The sequence below is a fragment of the Pleurodeles waltl genome, chromosome 3_1 (assembly GCF_031143425.1).
Source record: "Pleurodeles waltl isolate 20211129_DDA chromosome 3_1, aPleWal1.hap1.20221129, whole genome shotgun sequence".
NCBI lineage: Eukaryota > Metazoa > Chordata > Amphibia > Caudata > Salamandridae > Pleurodeles > Pleurodeles waltl.
Genome location: NC_090440.1, coordinates 453,188,165 through 453,210,590, shown reverse-complemented (window position 1 = coordinate 453,210,590; position 22,426 = coordinate 453,188,165).

Below are 22,426 nucleotides of genomic sequence, written 5' to 3'. Positions count from 1 at the left end.
ATTATCTGCATCCCGTGGGATGTGAGAAAACCTCTCTCCTTCCAAAGCAAACCAAAATCATGAGCCACTCCAAAAGCATAGCGGCTGTCTGTGTAAATGTTCCCACTTAAATCAGTACTAAGCTCACATGCTCGTGTCAAAGCTATTAGTTCAGCTACTTGAGCTGACTTCTGTGGTATACGAGCTGTCTCCACTACCGTGTGTATTGTGGTGATTGCATATGCAGCTGAGGTCGTACCATCTGGCAACTTCAAACAAGACCCATCAACCCACAGTTCCCCATCTACATCTAAAAGGGGCGTATCTTGTAAATCAACACAACCCTTTGTCTGTTCTTCGGTAAGGAATATACAATCATGTGTTTCTTGTGACTGAGGCTGAGTCACCGGATATTGCAACAAAGTAGCTGGATTTAGTGTTGCACATCTCTTCAGTGTAATGTGAGGAGCCAACAATGTCAACTCATAACCTGTCATACGGGCGCTAGTTAAATGTTGTGTCTTTGTTTGATTTAAAAGAGCATCAACCGCATGGGGTACTAGCACCAACAGCTTATGTGACAAAACTATCCCTTCACTCTGATGTATTGAGACAGCTGTTGCGGCAACTGAACGAAAACACCCAGGCAACGCTCGAGCGACAGGATCAAGTACTGCTGAAAAATATGCACAGGGACGCTGCCTATTGCCATGTGTCTGTACTAAACCTGACAATGCACATCCATCTTTCTCGTGTACGTAAAGTGCAAAAGGCTTCATGTAATCTGGAGTACCTAACACTGGTGCAGAACAAAGGGCTTGTCGCAGCTGCCGGAAAGCAGTCTCACATTCATCTGTCCATGGGAGGAGCATTGGAGTATCTTTAGTCAAAAGTGCTAGCAAAGGTTTGGCAATGTGTGAAAACCCTAATATCCATTGCCTACAAAAAGAAGTAAGACCAAGGAATGCACGAACATCTTTCTGAGTAGAGGGTACTGGTGTGTCTAAAATTGCTTGAATATGATCTGATGTAAGTGCACGGCCCTCCTTAGACAAAAGGTGACCTAAATAGGTTACCTTTGGTCTACAATATTGCAATTTCTTTCGTGACACTTTATGATGGTGTGAAGCAAGAAAAGAAAGTAAGGACAAAGTGCACTTTTCACATTGCTCCGGGGTATTAGCTGCCAACAAAATATCATCAACATATTGTATGAGAGCCACACCTTCAGGTAAAACAAAAGAATCAAGGTGTCCAAAGTCATAGTACAAGAACTAATTGCTCCCTCAACTTCCTCATAAAAGGCGGCTGGATTTTTCCGCGGGTCAGGTAATGCTGTTTCAAGTGCCATTACATCTGCTCTATTCCAAGGAGTATACACCCAATTATAAATAAAATAACCCTTAGCATCAACAGAAGTTTTATCATCATTTATACCCAATCCTTTAGGAGGAACATACAAAGGCGCGGCCTCCCGCATTGGTTTCGCGTGAACTATCATAGTCTTATCTGTTTCAAAGATGGAAGCTTGAGCCCCTTCGGTCTGAGATGCTCGTGCAACTGCGTCCGCAGCCCCTTTCTCTTCTAGCAAACGGACTGCCACAATATGTAATTTCATTAAAAGCCTGATTGCATCAGCCACCTGGGAGAAAACAAAAAGACCATCACACATTTGCTTATGATCAGCTGCTACATCATCGGGCTCTAACCCATCAGAAAATTTCCGATATAGTTCAATAACTTCTGAGCCAAATGCCTCAGTAAAATATAGCTGCTGCTTTTCCGTCCACCCTTTCATGTTGTCTAAAAGTTCAGAAGCAGAAACAACGCTACAAATTGTTTTATGAGCAATAGATCTAAGCTCAGACGCACGGTCAGCAGGCAGCATAGAGCGACTGTCCCGCATCTTCTGTTGCTCCGAACTGGAGACTTTAGGTAACTCATGAGGGGCAGAAGGGACGACATACGGAGGTGGAGGGCGATCTAGTAAGAATAAATCATCATGTGGTTTATTAAGGATAGGATAGAGAGGTTGCCTAACAGTGTATTGGCCAGTTACCTGTAGCTTACGTTCTTTCTCTTCTAGCTCCTTTAAGTCATTTATTTCTTTCTTTCTCATTTCCAATGCTTTCACATATACATTCTTCCGCTGCTCTTTCTCAAGCAAGGCTTGCTCACGCTTCACTCGTCCACGCGCTTCTTTCTCCCACATTCGTACACAGTCAAACATATCTTGCCTAGACTTTCGCTTACACATACATTGTTCCACATACTCAATCTTTCGCAAATCAAATGACCCATGCATAGGCCAACGTAACTCAGGATCCCTGCAGGTGTATTTATTCCATAATGTGCTGTACATTATAGAAGAAAGACCATGTTTAACATACATATCTCTATTTGACGTCCCCTCTGGGGGTGCCGGTTGCGATTCTTCCAGTCTCAAATTGGTACCATTACAAAAGCAACACATCCTACGAAGTGCACTAAAAACAAGCTTGCCAAAAATAGTGCAGAATATGCAATATTATAATCAAAGTAGCACTTAAGGTGCCGTTCAAATCAAAATAAAATTGGAGAAAATTCTCCTCATTACCTGCCTATATAAATTGCAATTTATATATCAAATCCAAAGAATACAAATTGACTAGTCACCCAAATCACGAGAGCCACAGTAAGTAGTGCTAAACTACATTACCAAACACAGGCATCAAAACCCACAGCAAGTGCCGTAAAACGTCTCTTACCAATCACAGGGTGTCCAGGTTCCAACTGCCAAGTTCTAAAATCGACCAAATGGTCACTGCATGACGAATGAACAAAAAGGATCTCAGTCGAGGACCGGCGCCACCTGGATGGTCAAGTCAGAAGGAAGGGAAAAACGATGTGGTTGCCAAGATTCGGGTCTCCTCAGGCATTGATCGTCCGCAGCGAGATTCCAATCCTTCGTCGCGACCAATCCATTGGGCATCCTAGTCGCCGATGAGTCACTATTCGGGCACCAATTTGTTGAAGTAAGCCTCAGCAAGGCCTACTAGTGCAAGGGGTTCACCTTTCTCTGCACAAAGTCCTCAGACCATGTAGGAAGAAGTTGGCACAGAAAGTGGAATAAAAGACAAAGGTTTATTAACCTCATGAGGTGGTACTACAGTTCAGACAGCACCCTTGGGTAATGTCTGAAGTAGCACACTGAACTGAGAGAGCACGGTCCTTTTATACCCACACAGGGGCTAAAAGGAGATGGTACAATTATGGAAACAAGACTTGTATACATGTAAGGTCATGTGAAAAATGCACAGTCGACAGGTAGGAGGAGCTAACAGTTTCCAAGGACTAACAGCTGCAGACCTTACTGAGCATGTGCGAAAGTAAGAGATGCTAAATATAACTTGTCACTAGGCAGATTTCAAGAGCAGTTAACAGAAAGGTAGGACAGAGCACATGGTGAGCACATGGCAGCATGTAGCAGAGAAAATGGCTGCCATGAATACAAAATGGATTCCGCAAAATGTTCACAATAGTTACTAAATACAAGATGTCTTCTGCTAATGCTTAATCTAAATTACAACAAAGGGGTGCTAGACAAGTGAAGCAGCAATGGGTGCTGATCCACTCTTCATATATATGGCCCATAGCCAGAGTTTAACTATAAAATGGCAGAATGCACCACCAAATTAATGTCTGGGTGGAATGTAGGCGGAGTCTGTCCCACCCCCTATGTTCATTCTAACCCACTTGTCACTCAAATCTGCTGTTTTGACACATGTATGCAGCTTATCCGGATATGCATGTGAAGACTGATCTATGGGTGTATGGCCTAGGTAAGAAATCGTTTGTAATTACCTGTCAGAAATCCCCGAGGTGCCTCCTGCGTTATCTGTCAGCATCCCCAGGGATTAGGGTTAAATCATATCTCTGTTCTTGGTTAAAACTACACGTTTCTAAGTAAACATAATGTGCTATGTTAAACAATTGGTTTTATCAATGCTTGTTTTACCAGTGCTTGTTTGCTAATGTGAGCAGGTGTAGACATGTGCTTCAAATTGGGTGTGGTGCAGACATGTGCTTCTAATTGGGTGTGGTGACTCATCCCCTCTGGAAACTCAACTGCTTTCCTGATTGGCTATAAATAGCGGAGTGAAGCATGCCTCCCTGCTTGGCTTTGTTTTACGTCCTGATCTCAGCATCTGATTTAGCAGTCCAGCTCCTGCTGCCATCCTCATATTCAGGAATGTTAAGGCAATTAATTTCTTCGTTCCTGTATCAGCTGTCAGTAAGGTTACCCAGTATAGTCTTTATGATACCATCACACACCACATATGAAAACACACCTCTCATTGACACCCATATGCCTGACCAAGAAAAAGTTACCAACACTGAAAAAAAATCCCTAAGATGTCTAGGCTTCCAACATGCCACTCAGGTGTGGGTTGTGCAAGTATGTATAGCAATGTCCAAATATGTCACAGACCCATCCTAAAATGTCTGTCAGAAGAAGGAGACAAATATATTGCATATGGCCAGAAAATATTACAGCGCAAAGATGATTTGACTCACTAACAAGATACACTCTTGTTGACACAGACATAGTTTGTGGAATGCTGAATTTAGTGAAAACCCTTGTACACCAAAGGATGTGAAAGGGCAGCTGAGAGAATCCCACAGAAACGTGGAGACATAATATGGGGAGGTCACTTGCAGACTACACAAGTGCTGTGGCAGGTGTACTGCTATGTCTGGGTGGAGGTCATGTAATTTCACAAAGCCTGGAAATGGGAGGGAAACTATCGTGTAGCCAGTAGTAGAAGACGTGTACATTTCCAAATTACACAAGTCACACGTTGTATTCTGTCCATGTATGACCAGACAATGTTGCAGTAGAAGATGTGTACAAAGTGTAAGCAGCCTAAAGAATGCAAGAAATATAGGACCTAATCTATTTCAAACAAGATATGCAGTAAATGATGGAGAAGGGACACACATATACCAATGCTGACTGTGCAACACCATAATGTTACCATGTAGTCACCCAACATATGTAAAGAGAGGATGGCTAGGACAGTACGTAACCCACTCATTTATGCTACAACAACAACGCTGTAATTGCCCATTGCATACTATTCTGACAGAATGCAGTGACAGATGAAAACATCTATCCCCTGGGTCATACAAAAATTACAAGTTACACTAGAGATACAGGCCCTAACCAAGCTGCAAATGGAAATTACAAATAATGTATTACTATATCTGTCAGATGCCAAATGATGAGACATGTCCTACATGTACAAGTAGCCAATCCTCTGTACAAGATAGGGCAAACCTAACATCAAGTACCCAAAAGGAAAATGAAAATTCCAGCCCATTTGATCACAAATGTACATGTGCCAGTCTGCAGGGGACTGCGCATTGCTATGCTGAGGAGCTATCATGAGGAGGCTAACTCTCCACCAAACACCCCCTAATCCCAATGCTGAGGCTACATTGACACTTGACACAGTTAGGGCCTGAAGCATGTGTGGAGTAGACTGAGCAAAGTGGAGCACCGTAAAGCTGCACAGAACATGCAACCTGTCTGTGTGGGCAAACATGGGCCCTCATTATGACATTGGCGGTAAGTCCCGCTTACCGCCCTGCCGACTGCCGCCAACATGTCACGACCGCAACGGTATACCGCTACCCATATTATGACCCACACATAGCAATCAGTCACTATACGTACACAAGTACGCCAGCCCAAAGGTCGGTAATAAATTGGCGGTAGCAAAACCAACACCGTTATGCCCACAGAACTATGCCCACAGCATTATGACCCTTGATTCACCACAACGGACATTCAACCACGGTAAACCATTGGCGGTACATATCGCCGCGCTCAGAATACACATACACATACAAAACAACACCACATTGGACAATTCAAACTACACACACCCGACACTCATACACACACCACACCCACACCACTTTAAAGCACACACCCACACTACCCACATCCCTTTATGACTCAAAGAAATTGACAGCTGAGAGAGAGAGACTCACCAAGAACACCCACAGAACACCATCACCCATACACCATCCACGCACCTCACAACACACACCCTGACACAACACTCCACACACCCTCACACATACCACACACATTACACCCATGGCACCACAAAGAGAGCCCAGGTTCTAAGAGGAGGACGTAAGGGTCATGGGTCATCCGGGTAGTGCTGTAGGAGGCTGGCCTGGCTTGTAGTGGGTACCAGAGGTACTTACACCTTGTGCAAGGTCCAGTTATCCCTTATTAGTGTAGAAGAGGTGTTTCTAGCAGCTTAGGCTGATAGAAGGTAGCTATGGCAAAGCAGCTTAGGCTGAACTAGGAGACATGTAAAGCTCCTACTATACCACTGGTGTCATATGCACAATATCATAGGAAAACACAATACACAGAGTTACTAAAAATAAAGGTACTTTATTTTTATGACAATATGCCAAAAGTATCTCAGTGAGTACCCTCAGTATGAGGATAAGATATATACACAAGATACATGTACACAAACCAAAATTATGCAGGTAATAGCAAGAAAAGTAATGCAAGCAGTGTAAAATTACAGTAGATTGCAATAGGAGCACATAGGTATAGGGGCAACACAAACCATATACTCCAAAAGTGGAATGCGAACCACGAATGGACCCCAAACCTATGTGAGCTTGTAGAGGGTCGCTGGGACTGTAAGAAAACAGTGAGGGTTAGAAAAATAGCCCACCCCTCGACCCTGAAAGGTAGGTGTAAAGTGCACCTACTACCCCCAGAGAGCACAGAAGTCGTGATAGGGGGATTCTGCAGGAAGAACAAACACCAGCAATGCAACAACAGTGGATTTCTAGACCTGAGTACCTGTAAGACAAGGGTACCAAGTCCAATAGTCGCGACAGTGTCGAGAGTGGGCAGGAGCCCAGGAAATGCCAGCTGAGGGTGCAAGGAAGCTTCCACCTGTTGGAAGAAGCTTGGAGTTCTGCAAGAAAGAAGAGGACTGGGAACGTTCCCTTTGGAGAATGGATGTCCCACGTCACGATGAAGCTTGCAGAGGTATTCCCATGCAGAAATACTGCAAACAAGCCTTGCTAGCTGCAAGGGTTGCAGTAGAGGTTTTTGGGTTCTGCTGTGGCCCAGGAGGGACCAGGATGTCGCCACTTGGAGGAGGAGACAGAGGGGGCGCCCAGCAACTCAGGGAGCCCTCACATAAGCAGGTAGCTCCCGCAGAAGTACTTGGAAGAAAAGTGAACCGGAGTCCACCCGAAGTCACAAAAGGGAGTCCTACGACGCCAGAGGACAACTCAGAAGGTTGTGCACTGCAGGAAGGAGTGTCGGGGATGCAGGCTTGGCTGTGCACAAAGGAAATCCTGGAAGAGTGCACAGGAGCCGGAGCAGCTGCAAATCATGTGGTACCCAGAAATGCAGTCTAGAGTGGGGAGGGAAGGACTTACCTCCACCAAACATGGACTGAAGAGTCACTGGACTGTGGGAGTCACTTGGACAGGGTTGCTGAGTTCCAGGGACCATGCTCATCGTGCTGAGAGGGGACCCAGAGGACCAGTGATGCAGTCTTTTGGTGCCTGCGGTTGCAGGGGGAAGATTCCGTTGACCCTGGGGACATTTCTTCAGAGCTCCTGGTGCAGAGAGGAGGCAGACTACCCACAGAGCATGCACCACCTGGAAACAGTCGAGAAAGCCGGCAGGATGAGGCGATACAAGGTTGCTAGTAGTCGTCTTGCAACTTTGTTGCAGTTTTGCAGGCGTCCTGAGCAGTCAGCGGTCGATCCTTTGGCAGAAGGTGAAGAGGGAGATGCAGAGGAACTCTGATGAGCTCTTGCATTCGTTATCTGAAGAATTCCCCAAAGCAGAGACCCTAAATAGCCAGAAAAGGAGGTTTGGCTACCTAGGAAGGAGGATTGGCTACCAAGACAGGTAAGAGCCTATCAGAAGGAGCCTCTGACGCCACCTGCTGGCACTGGCCAATCAGAGCAGTCCAGTGTGCCACAAACACCTCTGTTTCGAAGATGGCAGAGGTCTGGGACACACTGGAGGAGTTCTGGGCACCTCCCCTGGGAGGTGCTGGTCAGGGGAGTGGTCACTCCCCTTTCCTTTGTCCAGTTTCACGCCAGAGCAGGGCTGGGGGATCCCTGAACCGGTGCAGACTGGCTTATGCAGAGATGGGCACCATCTGTGCCCATCAAAGCATTTCCAGAGACGGGGGGAGGCTACTCCTCCCATCCCTCACACCTATTTCCAAAGGGAGAGGGTGTTACACCCTCTCTCAGAGGAAGTTCTTTATTCTGCCTTCCTGGGCCAGGGCTGCCTGGACCCCAGGAGGGCAGAAACCTGTCTGAGGGGTTGGCAGCAGCAGCAGCTGCAGTGGAGGCCCCGGAAAGGCAGTTTGGCAGTACCCGGGTTCTGGGCTAGAGACCCGGGGGATCATGGAATTGTCCCCCCAATGCCAGAATGGCATTGGGGGGACAATTCCATGATCTTAGACATGTTACATGGCCATGTTCGGAGTTACCATTGTGACGCTGTACATAGGTAGTGACCTATGTACAGTGCACATGTGTAATGGTGTCCCCGCACTCACAAAGTCCGGGGAATTTGCCCTGAACGATGTGGGGGCACCTTGGCTAGTGCCAGGGTGCCCACACACTAAGTAACTTTGCACCCAACCTTCACCAGGTGAAGGTTAGACATATAGGTGACTTATAAATTACTTAAGTGCAGTGGTAAATGGCTGTGAAATAACGTGGACGTTATTTCACGCAGGCTGTAGTGGCAGGCCTGTGTAAGAATTGTCAGAGCTCCCTATGGGTGGCAAAAGAATTGCTGCAGCCCATAGGGATCTCCTGGAACCCCAATACCCTGGGTACCTCAGTACCATATACTAGGGAATTATATGGGTGTACCAGTATGCCAATGTGAATTGGTAAATTTAGTCACAAGCCTGTTAGTGACAAATTTGGAAAGCAGAGAGAGCATAACCACTGAGGTTCTGGTTAGCAGAGCCTCAGTGAGACAGTTAGGCATCACACAGGGAACACATACAGGGCACATACTTATGAGCACTGGGGCCCTGCCTGGCAGGGTCCCAGTGACACATAGACTAAAACAACATATATACAGTGAAATATGGGGGTAACATGCCAGGCAAGATGGTCCTTTCCTACAAGTGCCACAAATATTCGGATTACAGGTGCAGCACACATCCATTGAAAGGAAGATGGAGCTATGGCAGAGAATCGTTGACAAGGTCAACGCCATGGGACAGCACCCCAGAAGAAGGGATGACATCAGGAAGAGGTGGAACGACCTACGGGGGAAGGTGCATTCTGTGGTTGCAAGACACCAGATAGCTGTGCAGAGGCCTGTCAGTGGACCCCCCACCTCATCCCCCACAACTAACAATATGGGAGGAACAAGTCTTGGAAATACTGCATCCTGAGGGCCTCGCAGGAGTAGCAGGAGGACTGGACTCTGGTAAGTCAAAACTTTACTACTTTCACCCCCTACCTGTATGCCATCACATACCCCCACCCTCACTCCACTCACTCCACCACCTCCCACACACCCCACCATTACAACCTACCCATCCCAGTACCCAGCACTGTATGCACCAGCAATGCATGGACACCAGTCACAGCCCTGCATGGACACCCATCACCACAGCATGCACACTAGAGAGAATCACCTAGCCCACAAAATAACTACTCACACAAGGCAAAGCTGACAGGGCACTCACAACCATAGAGGCGAACACACCCATGCACAAGATGTCACTAGCAGAAACAATAACACTGCATTTACATCCAAACAGGTCCCCCACACAACGTCACCGGAGAGGAGGTGCCAGCAACATCCAGTCCCCCCACAGAAGAGGCCCACAGTGATGACAGCAGCTCTGCTCGCCTGGGTCTGGATGACCAACCTGGACCATCAGGGACCTCCGGACAGTCGGTTACCCAGCCACAGTCCCATACCACCACAGAGCCTCCCCCCTCAGGAAACACCAGCACAGCACCCACCCAGCGGGCCCATCCCTCTGACCCCAGGACAAGTCAATCAGCAGTGTGTCCACGACTACAGGGACCCAGGCAACCGCACAAACACAGGATGATCAGCGACCTGGGGTCAATGGCAGCAGGCACATGGTTCAGGGGACAGAGGCACAGGACAACAGGGAAGCTGGGAGGACTGCTGTGCGACAGGGGGAGGACAGGCCCAGGGAACCGACTCTCCACGAGGCGCTCAAAAACATCCTTGGAGCATACCACCATTCCCAGGAGAGGATGGGCCAGAAACTGGCCAAGTTGCAGGAGATCCAGCGGCTGCATGAGGAACAGTACCTGGGGATCAGGGAGGACCTGAGGGACATCCACACCACCCTCGTCACCATTGCAGGGGTGCTGGTAGACATGGCCAACACCATGAGGGAGGCAGAGGCACACCAGCGGGCCCCTGATAGCAGCCACACCGATGAACAGCCCTCCACCTCCGCTGATGCTAGTGGACAGGAGGCCCTGCCACAGGAACAACAGGCCACCAGCACCCCTCCCCCTGGAGAAGGAGAACCACCCCGCAAACAGTCCCTGCGATTCAGGAAGATGCCAGAAAACATTGCCAAGACCCCCACCAGGAAATAAGACTCTCCTGATTGTCACCCTTGTGTTACACTCTGTCACTCTGTCCACCTTGAACTGCCAATGATCCACTTCCTATACCCCCTTGGACAATGCACCTGTGATACAAAGAGACTGGACTCTATCCTGGACTCTCCTCCACCATCATCCAAGCCAACTGCACATCCCCAGTAAATTTTCATCAATTAAATAAACACCCTTGGAAAAAATACAAGTATGTAGTATGTCAAATGATTTAAGTATATATTCCTTTAACAATCTGTAGACATTGCAAGTAGACTGTTGGAATGCATACATAGGAATGACCTGTATTGTGCTGCAGTCAATACATCAGGATCCAGAGTCGGGCTCAAATATCTGTGAATAGACATGTCAAAGGGTATAGTAAGTGGCCATAGTAGTGGGAACAGCAGCCTGCCAGTGAAAATTTACAACATAAAACTGCAATGGAAGGTTTAGTTACAGTGTCTTACCAGTGTGTCACTGGAAGAACTGTCGAATGATAGATGTTCTGTTGTCCACATCCTCATCCTCTGCCTCCTCTTCATCACTGTCCAAAGGCTCCACTGCTGCCACACGCCCATCTCCAGCCTCATCCTCCTGCAGAAAAGGTACCTGGCGTATCAAAGCAAGGTTATGCAACATGCAATATGCCACGATGATCTGGCACACCTTCTTGGGTGAGTAGCACAGGGATCCACCTGTTAGACTGAGGCACCGAAACCTGGCCTTCAGGAGGCCAAAGGTTCGCTCTATAGTTTGTCTTGTTCGCCCCTGTGCCTCATTGTAACGTTCCTCTGCCTTTGTCCTGGGATTCCTCACTGGGTTCAGTAGCCATGAGAGATTGGGGCAACCAGAGTCACTGTAAATATCAAGGGATACCTGTTAGCCTCACACTCACCCTTAGGGCCAACCCCACACCCATATACCAACATATACTGGGTAGGGAACATCGGCTCACCTATTAGCCACACCCTGTGCCTCTGGAGTTGAGCCATCACATATGGGATACTGCTATTCCTCAGGATATAGGCATCATGCACAGACCCAGGATACTTTGCATTCACATTGGAGATGCACTGGTCCGCAAGGCACACTATCTGCACATTCATGGAGTGAAAGCTTTTTCGATTTCTGAACACCTGTTCATTTCTCCGGGGGGGGGGGGTACAAAGGCAATATGTGTACCATCAATTGCCCCAACAATGTTGGGTATATGTCCCATTGCATAGAAGTCAGCTTTCACTGTAGCCAAATCCTCCACCTGGGGGAAAACAATGTAGCTGCACATGTGTTTCATCAGGGCAGACAACATTCTGGTCAGCACGTTTGAGAACATTGGCTGGGACATTCCTGCTGCCATGGCCACTGTCACTTAGAAGGAGCCACTTGCCAAGAAATGGAGCACAGATAGGACTTGCACAAGAGGGGGATCCCAGTGGGCTGACGGATAGCTGAGATCAGATCTGGATCCAATTGGGCACACAGCTCTTGGATTGTGGCCCTATCAAGCCTGTAGGTGAGGATAATGTGCCTGTCCTCCATTGTTGCCAAGTCCACCAGGGCCCTGTACACGGGGGATGTCTCCATCTTCTAATCATCCTCAGTGGTTGTACTGTAGGGGGCAAAACGATGAGCCTCTGGTCAGTTTTCAACATCCCCTCTATGTACCATGCATTGCATGTTGTGACAGAAACAGTATGTTTATGTTTATTCCCAAAAAGTGCTTATGTCGGCTGTGACGCAGTTAGGTGCCATGGCCTGCCCCCCCGAAATGGTGGACGCCTGTCCTGTGTGGAGGGACAGGTGGAAATGAGGTAATGTCGCTGATGTTGTGCGCCGTTGAGGGAGGTGGTCAAGTACCACAGGGCAACTCCTCATTGGTTATTATTGAGCCCTATGGGTTATAGTAGCCAATGGTGATGTACGCCGGTGGTGACGGTACGCACCGCCGTGGACGTGACCGCCATTTTCTATCTGTTCACTCACTTGCTTCCTTACCTTCAACAGGAGAGGACCTACACTGCAAGTGCTGCTATGACCTGTGTCTGGAAGCGACCATGGCTCGAGCCACTGGGGAAAGGGCCACTGCCTTCACAGCTGCGGAGTTGGAGAAACTGGTGGATGGAGTCGTACCCCAGTACTGATTGCTCTATGGGCCTCCAGACCAACAGGTAAGTACACTGTAGGCACAATGCATGGGGCATGAATGCAAGGTGTGATGTGTGTGAATGCCTGCTGTAAGGGGGGGTGGAGGGGTCCTGGGCAGCATGCAGCATGTATGGTGGGCAATGTATGTGCGAAAGGGGCAGGGAGGGATATGGTGGGCCATGGGTATAACAGGCTGGACGGTATGACTGATCCCTTTTCTATTTTCATTTTTTCTGCAGGTCAGCACCCATCAAAAAAGGGTATATGGCATGCCATCACCAAGGACGTGCGGACCCTGCGGGTTTACAGCAGGCAGAGCACCCACTGTTTCAGACCTGAGACGCTGGGCAAGGAGGACGGTGGAGGCCCAGATGGGGATAGCCTCCCAATGAGAAAGGGGTGCCCGTCGCACTCTGACCCCCCTGACGTTCCACATACTGGCGGTGGCCTATCCGGAGCTGGATGGGCGCTTGAGAGCATCACAGCAGCCACAAGGGGGTGAGTACAATTATTTCCAAATCAGCAAATTGTGCATGGTGGGTGGTCTGTGGGTGGGGATGTGGGCCTGTGAGTGCCCCAGGCCAGGCCGGACATTTCAGGGTAGGTTCAATGTGGGGCAGGGGCTGATGCACTCCACCCTGAACCAAGCTAAAGGGCATCTAATACTGGGCAGGGATCTGTGGGTCTCAGGTAGGCTGCTATTGGCGTTAGGTATTACTGTCCATTGCCTGGTGACTAGCATTATGAGTGGTAGTGCATCGCCTAGTGCATAGGGCTGTACCCTGTGTGTTGTGTACGCCAACGGTGGTGTTGTTGCTGGCATTGCCCAAGTGTATCCTCTATTTCTTCCCTCCCTTTTTGTTTTGTCACCCTGTCCTTATGTGCATTAGCATCATCTGGCGGAGGAGCAGAGGCACCGGTGACAGAGGGAGCTGCATCCCACATGGCCCTGGAGGCCGAATCCACAGACCGTGAGGGCACCAGTGGGACGAAGGGCACCACGGCGGAGACAGGAGGGGACAGTTCTGACAGTGATACCTCCTCCGATGGAAACTCCCTGCTGGTGGCGGACACCTCTGTGGCCACCCAAGTACAGGTACACCTGCCACCCCCGTACCAGCACCGCCCTTCCAGCAGCCCCTCAGCGAGATTCCCGTGCCTGCTCACCCAGGAGGGTGGGCATCTCCTTCACCCCAGGCACCCTAGGCCATACCCCAGCTAACCCTGCTGCCCTGAGTGAGATGGCTATTAACCTCCTGCGATCCATCTCTGTTGGACAGTCAGCCATAGTGAATGCCATCCAGGGGCTGGCAGGGCATTTGCAATATACAAATGCATTCCTGGAGGGCATTCACTCCAGCGTGGCGGCCCAAAATCGATTATTCCAGGCTCTGGCCTCCTCCCTGATGGCAGCCATTGTCACTATCTCTAGCCTCCCCCTCCAACATTCTCTACCCAGTCCCATTCTCCTGAACCCCAACCTATCCCAAGCACACAATCAGACCAGCATGCACCCAAGACAACACACAGGATTGGCTCAGGCAAACACAAGCACTACACATCATCCCACAGGCACTCATACAAACACCATCCAGAAGCAGACACACCAACATCCACTGCCTCCACTGTGGCCCCCTCCTCATTGTCGTCCACCTCCCTCCCAGTACCGTCTTCACTAACACCTGCATGCACTACATCCTCATCCACTACCTCCATCACCATCACGCCTATCACTACACGCCCCTCACTGGCAGTCACCACCCCAACATCCATGCACACCTCCCCTGTGTCCTCTCCCATTGTGTCTGTGCCCCCTCCTCCCAAAGTACACAAATGCAAGCACTCAGACACCCAACAGCCATCCACCTCACAACAGCATCCAGCCCATGCACCTCCACCAAAACACAGCAGACAGACACCTCCTACAACCACTCCCTCTTCCTCCACTCCCAAACCTTCTCCCTCTTCCCACACCAGTGTACCTAAGAAGCTTTTCCTCTCCACCCTTGACCTCTTCCCTAACCCTCCCCCCGTCCTTAATATCGGGCCATGGTTGGCAGAACCCATGCCAGCACCTCAGCTACCCAGTCCACGGCCATTGTAGTTTTGGCAGCTACTGCATGTGTGAGAGGCTCCAAGGAGACACCCATCTGCACTGGCAGTGTGCCTGCACCAGCTGCCAAGGGCAAGGCCAAGGAACAACCACCAGCTGCCAAGGGCAAGAAGAGACCACTAGCTGACAAGGGCAAGGGGGCACCACCAGCTGCCAAGGGCAAGAAGGGACCACCAGCTGCCAAGGGCAAGGAGGCACCACCAGATGCCATGTGCAAGGAGGCGCCACCAGCTGCCAAGGGCAAGTGCAAAGGGCCTGCCCATGCAGGCAGGAGGGACAGGAGGCCTGGTGCTGTGACAGGATATGAGCCCCCCACAACCAACCATGCTGGTTCAGCCGTCCAACGCTTCAGGGGAAGGGCTGGAGCCTCCCCCCACCACTGGCAGCACCAGCACCGCCACCAGCATCGCAACTGCCACTGCCACCAGCACCACTGGCAGCAGCCCCAGTGGGCAGCCGTCCGAGGCTGCAGGGGAAGGGCTGGAGTCTACCCCCACCACTGGCAGCATCACCACCAGCAACACTGGCAGCAGCCCCACTGGGCAGCCACCCGAGGCTGCAGGGGAAGGGCTGAAGCCACCCCCCACCACTGGCAGCACCGCCACCAGCACTGCAACCGGCACCACCACCAGCACCACTGGCAGCAGCAGCAGCCCCAGTGGACAGCCGTCTGAGGCAGCAGGGGATGGGCTGGAGCCTCCCCCCACCACTGGCAGCACTGACACCAGCACCGTCACTGCCACTACTGTGCAGCCGTCGCCGCCGGCAGATGGACTGTAGTCCTGCCTCCATGGAGTGTCATGCATCCTGCCCACAGCAAATCTTGTGGATCTGACAAACAGGTGAGAGACTGTGACCTTGTTCTCCCCATGTGCTGCACCACAGGGAACAAAGCCCCCTCCAGAACCAGTGGAAGAAGGCATCCACTTACCCCCTCCTTGCCAGGATGAAGCACACTGAGCACAAGGCCCCCTCCAGAACCAGTGGAAGAAGGCATCCATTCACCCCCTCCTTGCCAGGATGAAGCACACAGGGCACAAGGCCCCCTCCAGAACCAGTGGAAGTAGGCATCCACTCATCCCCTCCTTGCCAGGATGAAGCACACTGAGCACAAGGTCCCCTCCAGAACCAGTGGAAGAAGGCATCCACTCACCTCCTCCTTGCCAGGATGAAGCACACTGGGCACAAGGCCCCCTCCAGAACCAGTGGAGAAGCTATCTACTAGAGAGACTGTGGCTTTGCACTCCCCAGGACCAAGCAGTGGGCAAACCACCCACTTGAGAGATTGTGGCCTTGCACTCCCCAGGACCAAGCAGTGGGCAAACCACCCACTTGAGAGACTGTGGCCTTGCACTCCCCAGGACCAAGCAGTGGGCAAACCACCCACTTGAAAGACTGTAGCCTTGCTCTCCCCAGGACATCGCAGAGGGCATGTAGCCCCCTTCAGGAGCAGTGGCATTGTACCATCTTCGGGCTGAGGTGCCCCACCCTTCCCCTTCCCCCTGAGGTGCCTGAGTATTTTCGACCTGATGCTCCTGCAGTGTTCTCTCTGTATTGAGGCAGGAGTCAAGTGGGGCTTTGCCCTATGTGATATGGCCCTGTGGCCCACGGACATTATGGACTTGGCAGTGTCTCTTCATTTGTATATCTGTAAATATTGATTTTATTTTTCAGGACGTATTTCTAGTATTTTATATTATAACACTCACTTTCTTCAAATCATTTTGTCCTTGCATTATTCCTGAGGGGTAGGGGGTGAATATGTAATGTTACTGCATCTGTTTGTGTGTATGGTGTTGGGGGTGGGTGTATTGCGTGTTGCATGTGTGTGTCACTCTCCTTTTCCTTCCCCCCTCCCCTGTGTGCTAGGTGACAGTACTCACCGTGGTCGTCGCCGCCGGCATTGGTATTCCTGTTGTAGGAGGAGGTAGACCAGCATGGGGAACACCTGCAGTTCGAGCTCCTTGGTCTCGTGGTTCTTCTTTGAGTCTCCAGAGGTGAGTCCTTTGCCTTCTGTGTACTGTTTCCGACGTGCTTTCGATGGCATTGGTACCACCCCAGAAAAGGTGGCAGATAGGCCAGTTGCAATATTGTGGGCGGTACATTCTCTTCCACCTGGCTGTTGGCGGTTACTGCCGCAGTGCATGTTGCTACTGCCGTGGCGGTCGGTGTGTTAAAGTGGCTGTATGTGTTGGCGGTTTCCGCCATGGTCATAATTCTATTTTTTTTTTACTGCCAGCCTGTTGGCGGTATTACCGCTGCTTTATCACCGACTGCCAGGATTGTAATGAGGGCCAAAGTCACACAGTACAAAGGGTCACTAGGCTGCCATCATTGCCTGACTACAACACTGCTACACAGATGTATGTCATTGCATGTTAAAGTCATAACAAATATGTCAATTGTAAGTGCCTGGTTTGTAGTAAGCACACATATGTGTGATATCTCAGCACACATGTACCACTTAAATGGCACAGGCCTGGTAATGTGTGTTGGAGTCTGCACAAAAGTCAACTTTCCACTTATGAAAATGCATTTGCATCAAATGATCAGTGACATACTTAAGTACCCATAGATGTGTTCCGACATCGGGAAACATAGGTGGGACTGATATGACTACACAGTCATTTAACAAAGTCCAACATGTGTCCATGCAGAAAGGTAGATATGTGAGGTTTCATATCCCATGAGCACACGGCTGTGGTAACATTTGCACATATGCCACTACACATGTCTTCCAACCTGCACAGCAAATCCCAACCTTCATTGATGCATGTGAGTACACCATCTCCTGCAGCATACATGCATGGGGAACTATATTTCACACGTTTAGTAGAGTATCGTGAAGCCTGAACCTAACAACACACCTCAGTGTGGGCACACATGTACTCATATTGCCAGATGCAACGTGAAATCAACCCAGCCGTTGTCCACTGCACCCTCAGAGTACGATTGTCCTGGGTATCACATGCATAACCATGTATTGGACTTAGTCCATCATATCTACTATGTTGTAGTCATATGTACATTTGGAAATCAGACATTAGAATGTGGTAGACCCACATATATGTTAGATCACATATGTACACTACTAGTACACATTTGGAAACATGTATGTGTACAAAATCTACCAACCAATGCACATATGCAAACGGTATCAGTCATAGCATGCATCACACACACATACAAACACAATGGTAACATATACAGATGTTACCATTAAAATCTGCACAAACAGGCACACACAGGTAGCCATAACGTACTTACTACATACATGGATAGCCCTGTGTCATGGTATGTGAATCTTGGTGCACTGTCAGCCTTTCCAACAAAATCCACACATTCCCGTTATGCATCAAAAATTACAGTACTCCGCTATTCCAAAAATATAATGCCTGTCCCCTGTGCATCAATCTCAAGTCCACAGGCCTTGTCAGGCTTAATAGGAAGGAATACCATGCATGGCCATCATTTATCTAAAATGTTGATGCAAACACAACTACTGCTAACTTTGCTAAGGAAACAATGATGCCTGGTGTCAATTGCAAGTCTTGAGGCCTTGTCAGCCTCAATGGGGGAAAATTGACGCATGGGCGTTATGCATAAAAAAAAAAGATGCATATCAGAAAACGTGAAGCACAGGCTCAGGAAGTGATGAAACAGTACTTCCTAGCTCCGTACATGGTACAGTTCAATCACTTTCACTTCAATATTTTTGTCTGTGACTGTGTGAGGGTGTGTGGAGCTTGTGCTGGTGGACGATTGGTGTTGTTTGAGAGTTTTGTGCTGTGTCCTTTTGTGTACTTTTTGTATTTTTCCTCAGTCTTTTGTAGTGTGTTTTTCTGTATTTGTTATTGTATTGTGGGGTATTTGTCCAGAGGTATGATAGTTTGCTGGGGTAATTGGGGTTAGGTGGGATAGTTTGTTAATTATTTTTTGGGGGTTGGTGCATTTGAAGTTTGTACATACTGCATGATGTCAGGGAAAGAGAGGACAACCAGGATGGTACCTGATGAACTGGGAGAGTTTATTTGGTTAGAGCTGTATTACCTTACAATGAGGCTAGTTTTGGGTGGCCGTGTAATCCAGAGTTACCCCACAGAGGCAAGGAAGCTGCAGTGGGAAATATGCTCCACCACCTGTACAGAATATTTGTAGTAGTGCACACCAACCACCAATTGAAGCATCGTTGGACTGACCTGATAGCACTGGAGCAGGATATACTGGATCTCCTGGGGATACACTTTGGTGGATCAGTTGGTGAGTACCCCATTTGCATAGCTACATCCTTATTTGCATGTGGATGACAGGTGGACATAAGGATGAGTGCAGTATGTTTTGTCAAGGGTCAGGACAGAGTGTTGTGGCCCACCTTTAAGAGCCCCTAGTACCACCTTAGCACTTAGCACATTGTGTAATTCACAAATGACGCTAAGCCAGGGCTGAAGGGCCATTTCGCTGTGCCATATTAACAAAGTGGTGCCAAGCATGTATAGTGCCACTTTCTTAAGCCCTGCACAATGTGATGGCTCCGTCAGCCATCATGTATGGGAAGGGGCCTTCCCCTCTAAGGGGAGTAAAATAAATGAGCAGGGAATAATGTTGTATATCCTAGGGCGAATTCTTCCACCACTTTGAAAGCCTGCTCAGAGCAGCTGTTAAAAGTGGGCATACATTTATATATGATGGTCCCCTAAGTACTCTGCAGGAGTAGTGTAAAGGTTTTGGTGCCACACCTGCTGAGTACATATTTTGCATCTATATGTAATGACGCAATTGCCCCCAACCCTAAGGAAAGATGTGCCTTATATTACATATGGTACAAACAAGGTGGGGGGCAGGGGGGCACCAAGGGGCGCAGGGAAAGTTGCAAGACACTATGAGCAACACCAATTGCCCCCTATCCTGAGGAAGGATGTGCTGTATATTACTGATGGAGCAAACAAAGTGGGGGACAAAAGCACCAATTGCCCCCTATCCTGAGGAAGGATGTGCTGTATATTACCGATGGAGCAAACAAAGTGGGGAACAAAAGCGCCAAGGGGCGCAAGGAAAGTTACAAGGCCCTACGTGCAACACCACTTTCCATCAATCGCACCTTTGTGTTTTTGGCCAACATCATTTAAGACACCTTAGCTAGGCACAAAGTCCAGAATACTTGCACATTCCTCTTTGTGTAGCATGTATCACATACATCCCACAGTGTTATAAAATCTGACACACATGTGCAGATTTTGTACCCCAGGCCTGCTCTGTTTTACAGACAGTATGGGGCAGGCCTGTATCTGCTGCAGCACTAGCACATTACTCATTAGCCAGCACCAACGCAGGCATACTTTGACCACAGTGTTGAGGGGAGTGTATATGCTCAGGTTGGTATCCCTTCCTGGACATATCTGGTCTACTATGGTCACAATGGCTGCCCACACAGTATTGGCAAGACATCAGTAATGTTATTCAGTTAATGTGCAGGAAGGGACAACTATGTGAACAAGAGGAAACTGCCATGGCATTTTAGCTCTAGTGTGTGTGCCTTGATATGGCACACACATATTATTGACACGAAACAAGGATGTATCAATGCATACCTCAACACTTTGCTATCCTCACACCACCCCAGGGCAGTTGTTAGATGTTTCAGCACTAATAATGACTAAGATGTTTTAAACATTTGGGTAAGGGTTACAAGCAATGGGTATTACAATGGGACGGTCACTGCAACAACCATTGCATGCCCCTCTGATGCAGAATACCCTGTCATGATGCCCCATTTGGACATGGAGGTGTAACACTAATGAACAATTGCAGGACAAATCCATGTGCATATGGTGCAGTGAAAATGTGCTACAGGAGAGTCTGGGAAACTAATGCTTTGGTGGTGCCACGTTCTACATTATCTGGCCCTTCATTTCCCAGACAGATTATAAATGTTTGGCTGTGGTTCTGACCTACCCCTAAGTTGACTTTTTTACTCAACTTAACAAGTTGAATATTAAACTGTTGCCCATGCACAAAATTGCCCAAATTTCACTAAGCTACGTTTTTCTATCACGTATTGCAGGTGTGCCTCCACCATCCACCACTGGAGAAGTGGTCCGAATTGAAGACCCAATGCAGCGAGTAAGTGTCACCTTTTGCGACACATGTGTCATTCCTGGGAATTATATTTTCAACACAAATTTTGAGCAAGGATGCAGTAGTCCACTTACCTCTGGGCCCTGATGATCAAAAATGGATAGCCGTCACCCCAGTGACATGTACATGATACTTTAGATGTCTGGTATGAAGTCTGTATTGATTTGGAGATTGTCAGTATTGCGGAATGTGTTAGGGACAGCATGTGTAATTTGAGGATGCTTTGTACAGTGCATATCTGTTCTACCTCCACCCAATGCTATGTTCGCCACATGTTTCAGCTGCCGATATGACCCCAGTAGAAAAACACTCCTTTGAGAAGAGGGCTGACAAGTACCGGCACATAATAGCAGTACAGGCCAGACACCAAAGGATGGAGAAGAGATATAGAAAGGAGAAATTGACTGGGGCTTGGGATGCATTTTCAAATGGGGGACCTCTGCTACAGTCCTCAACTGGTCAGGCCACATCGGGGAAGACATCTGGGACCAGGGGGGCCTCTGCTGGTAATAACCCCTCCACTTCAACAGCACCAATCCACAGCCAGGCACCCCACAGCCACCTGATTTACCAATAAGCCCTACATTTGCATCAAAAATTAGACGGGACATGGCAGCCATGATGGCAAAGCTGGATACGTTGGAGAGACAATGCCCATAATTATGAACTCCTAAACTACTTGAAGAAAAAACTGAAGAAATTGTAAAAGAATATGTGCCACAGGCTCCCAGTTCCTCCCTCTCCCTTTTACTGATGTCAAATTATTAAGAGGGATTTAGGTTGGTAGTGTTAGGATTGTAAAAAAGTGTAGTTTAGGTGTGGGTTCGTGTAAGTACGGTTGGGGGTGGGTTTTAGTAAATCTTTTATTTTTTGGGTGGTTGGGTGGGGGATTATGTTGGCGTTTTAGGTAATAGTTTAGGTTAGTACATGTGTATCCTTAGATTATGTTGTCCTACTAGTGTCTTGTCACTTAATAGGGGTTTGAGGGACAATGTTTAAAGTGTGCCATTATATATTTAAGATTAGTTTGGAATAGGATAGCTAGGTGTAGGTGTAAGTTACGTTAAATTAGTTTAGGTTAGTTTAGTGTAGGATAGGTTTTGATATGACGTTTTTAATATGTTTAAATAAATCCTGTTAGTATTAGACAATTATCTTTTCATGTTGATTGAGTGTTTGGGTGTTCTCATGTGTACACTGGCCAAGTAGTAGTAATGGCTTAGGGTATGCTTTCTGTCTTGATTTCCATTGATGACCATGTGCATCCCTATGATCAAGGACCTGTCAGATTGTCTGCTAAATGACATCAGCTAGTCCAAAAATTTGTCATGCACAGTTCCAGCCATTCACATTGTGTATGTATACGGTATCTTGGAC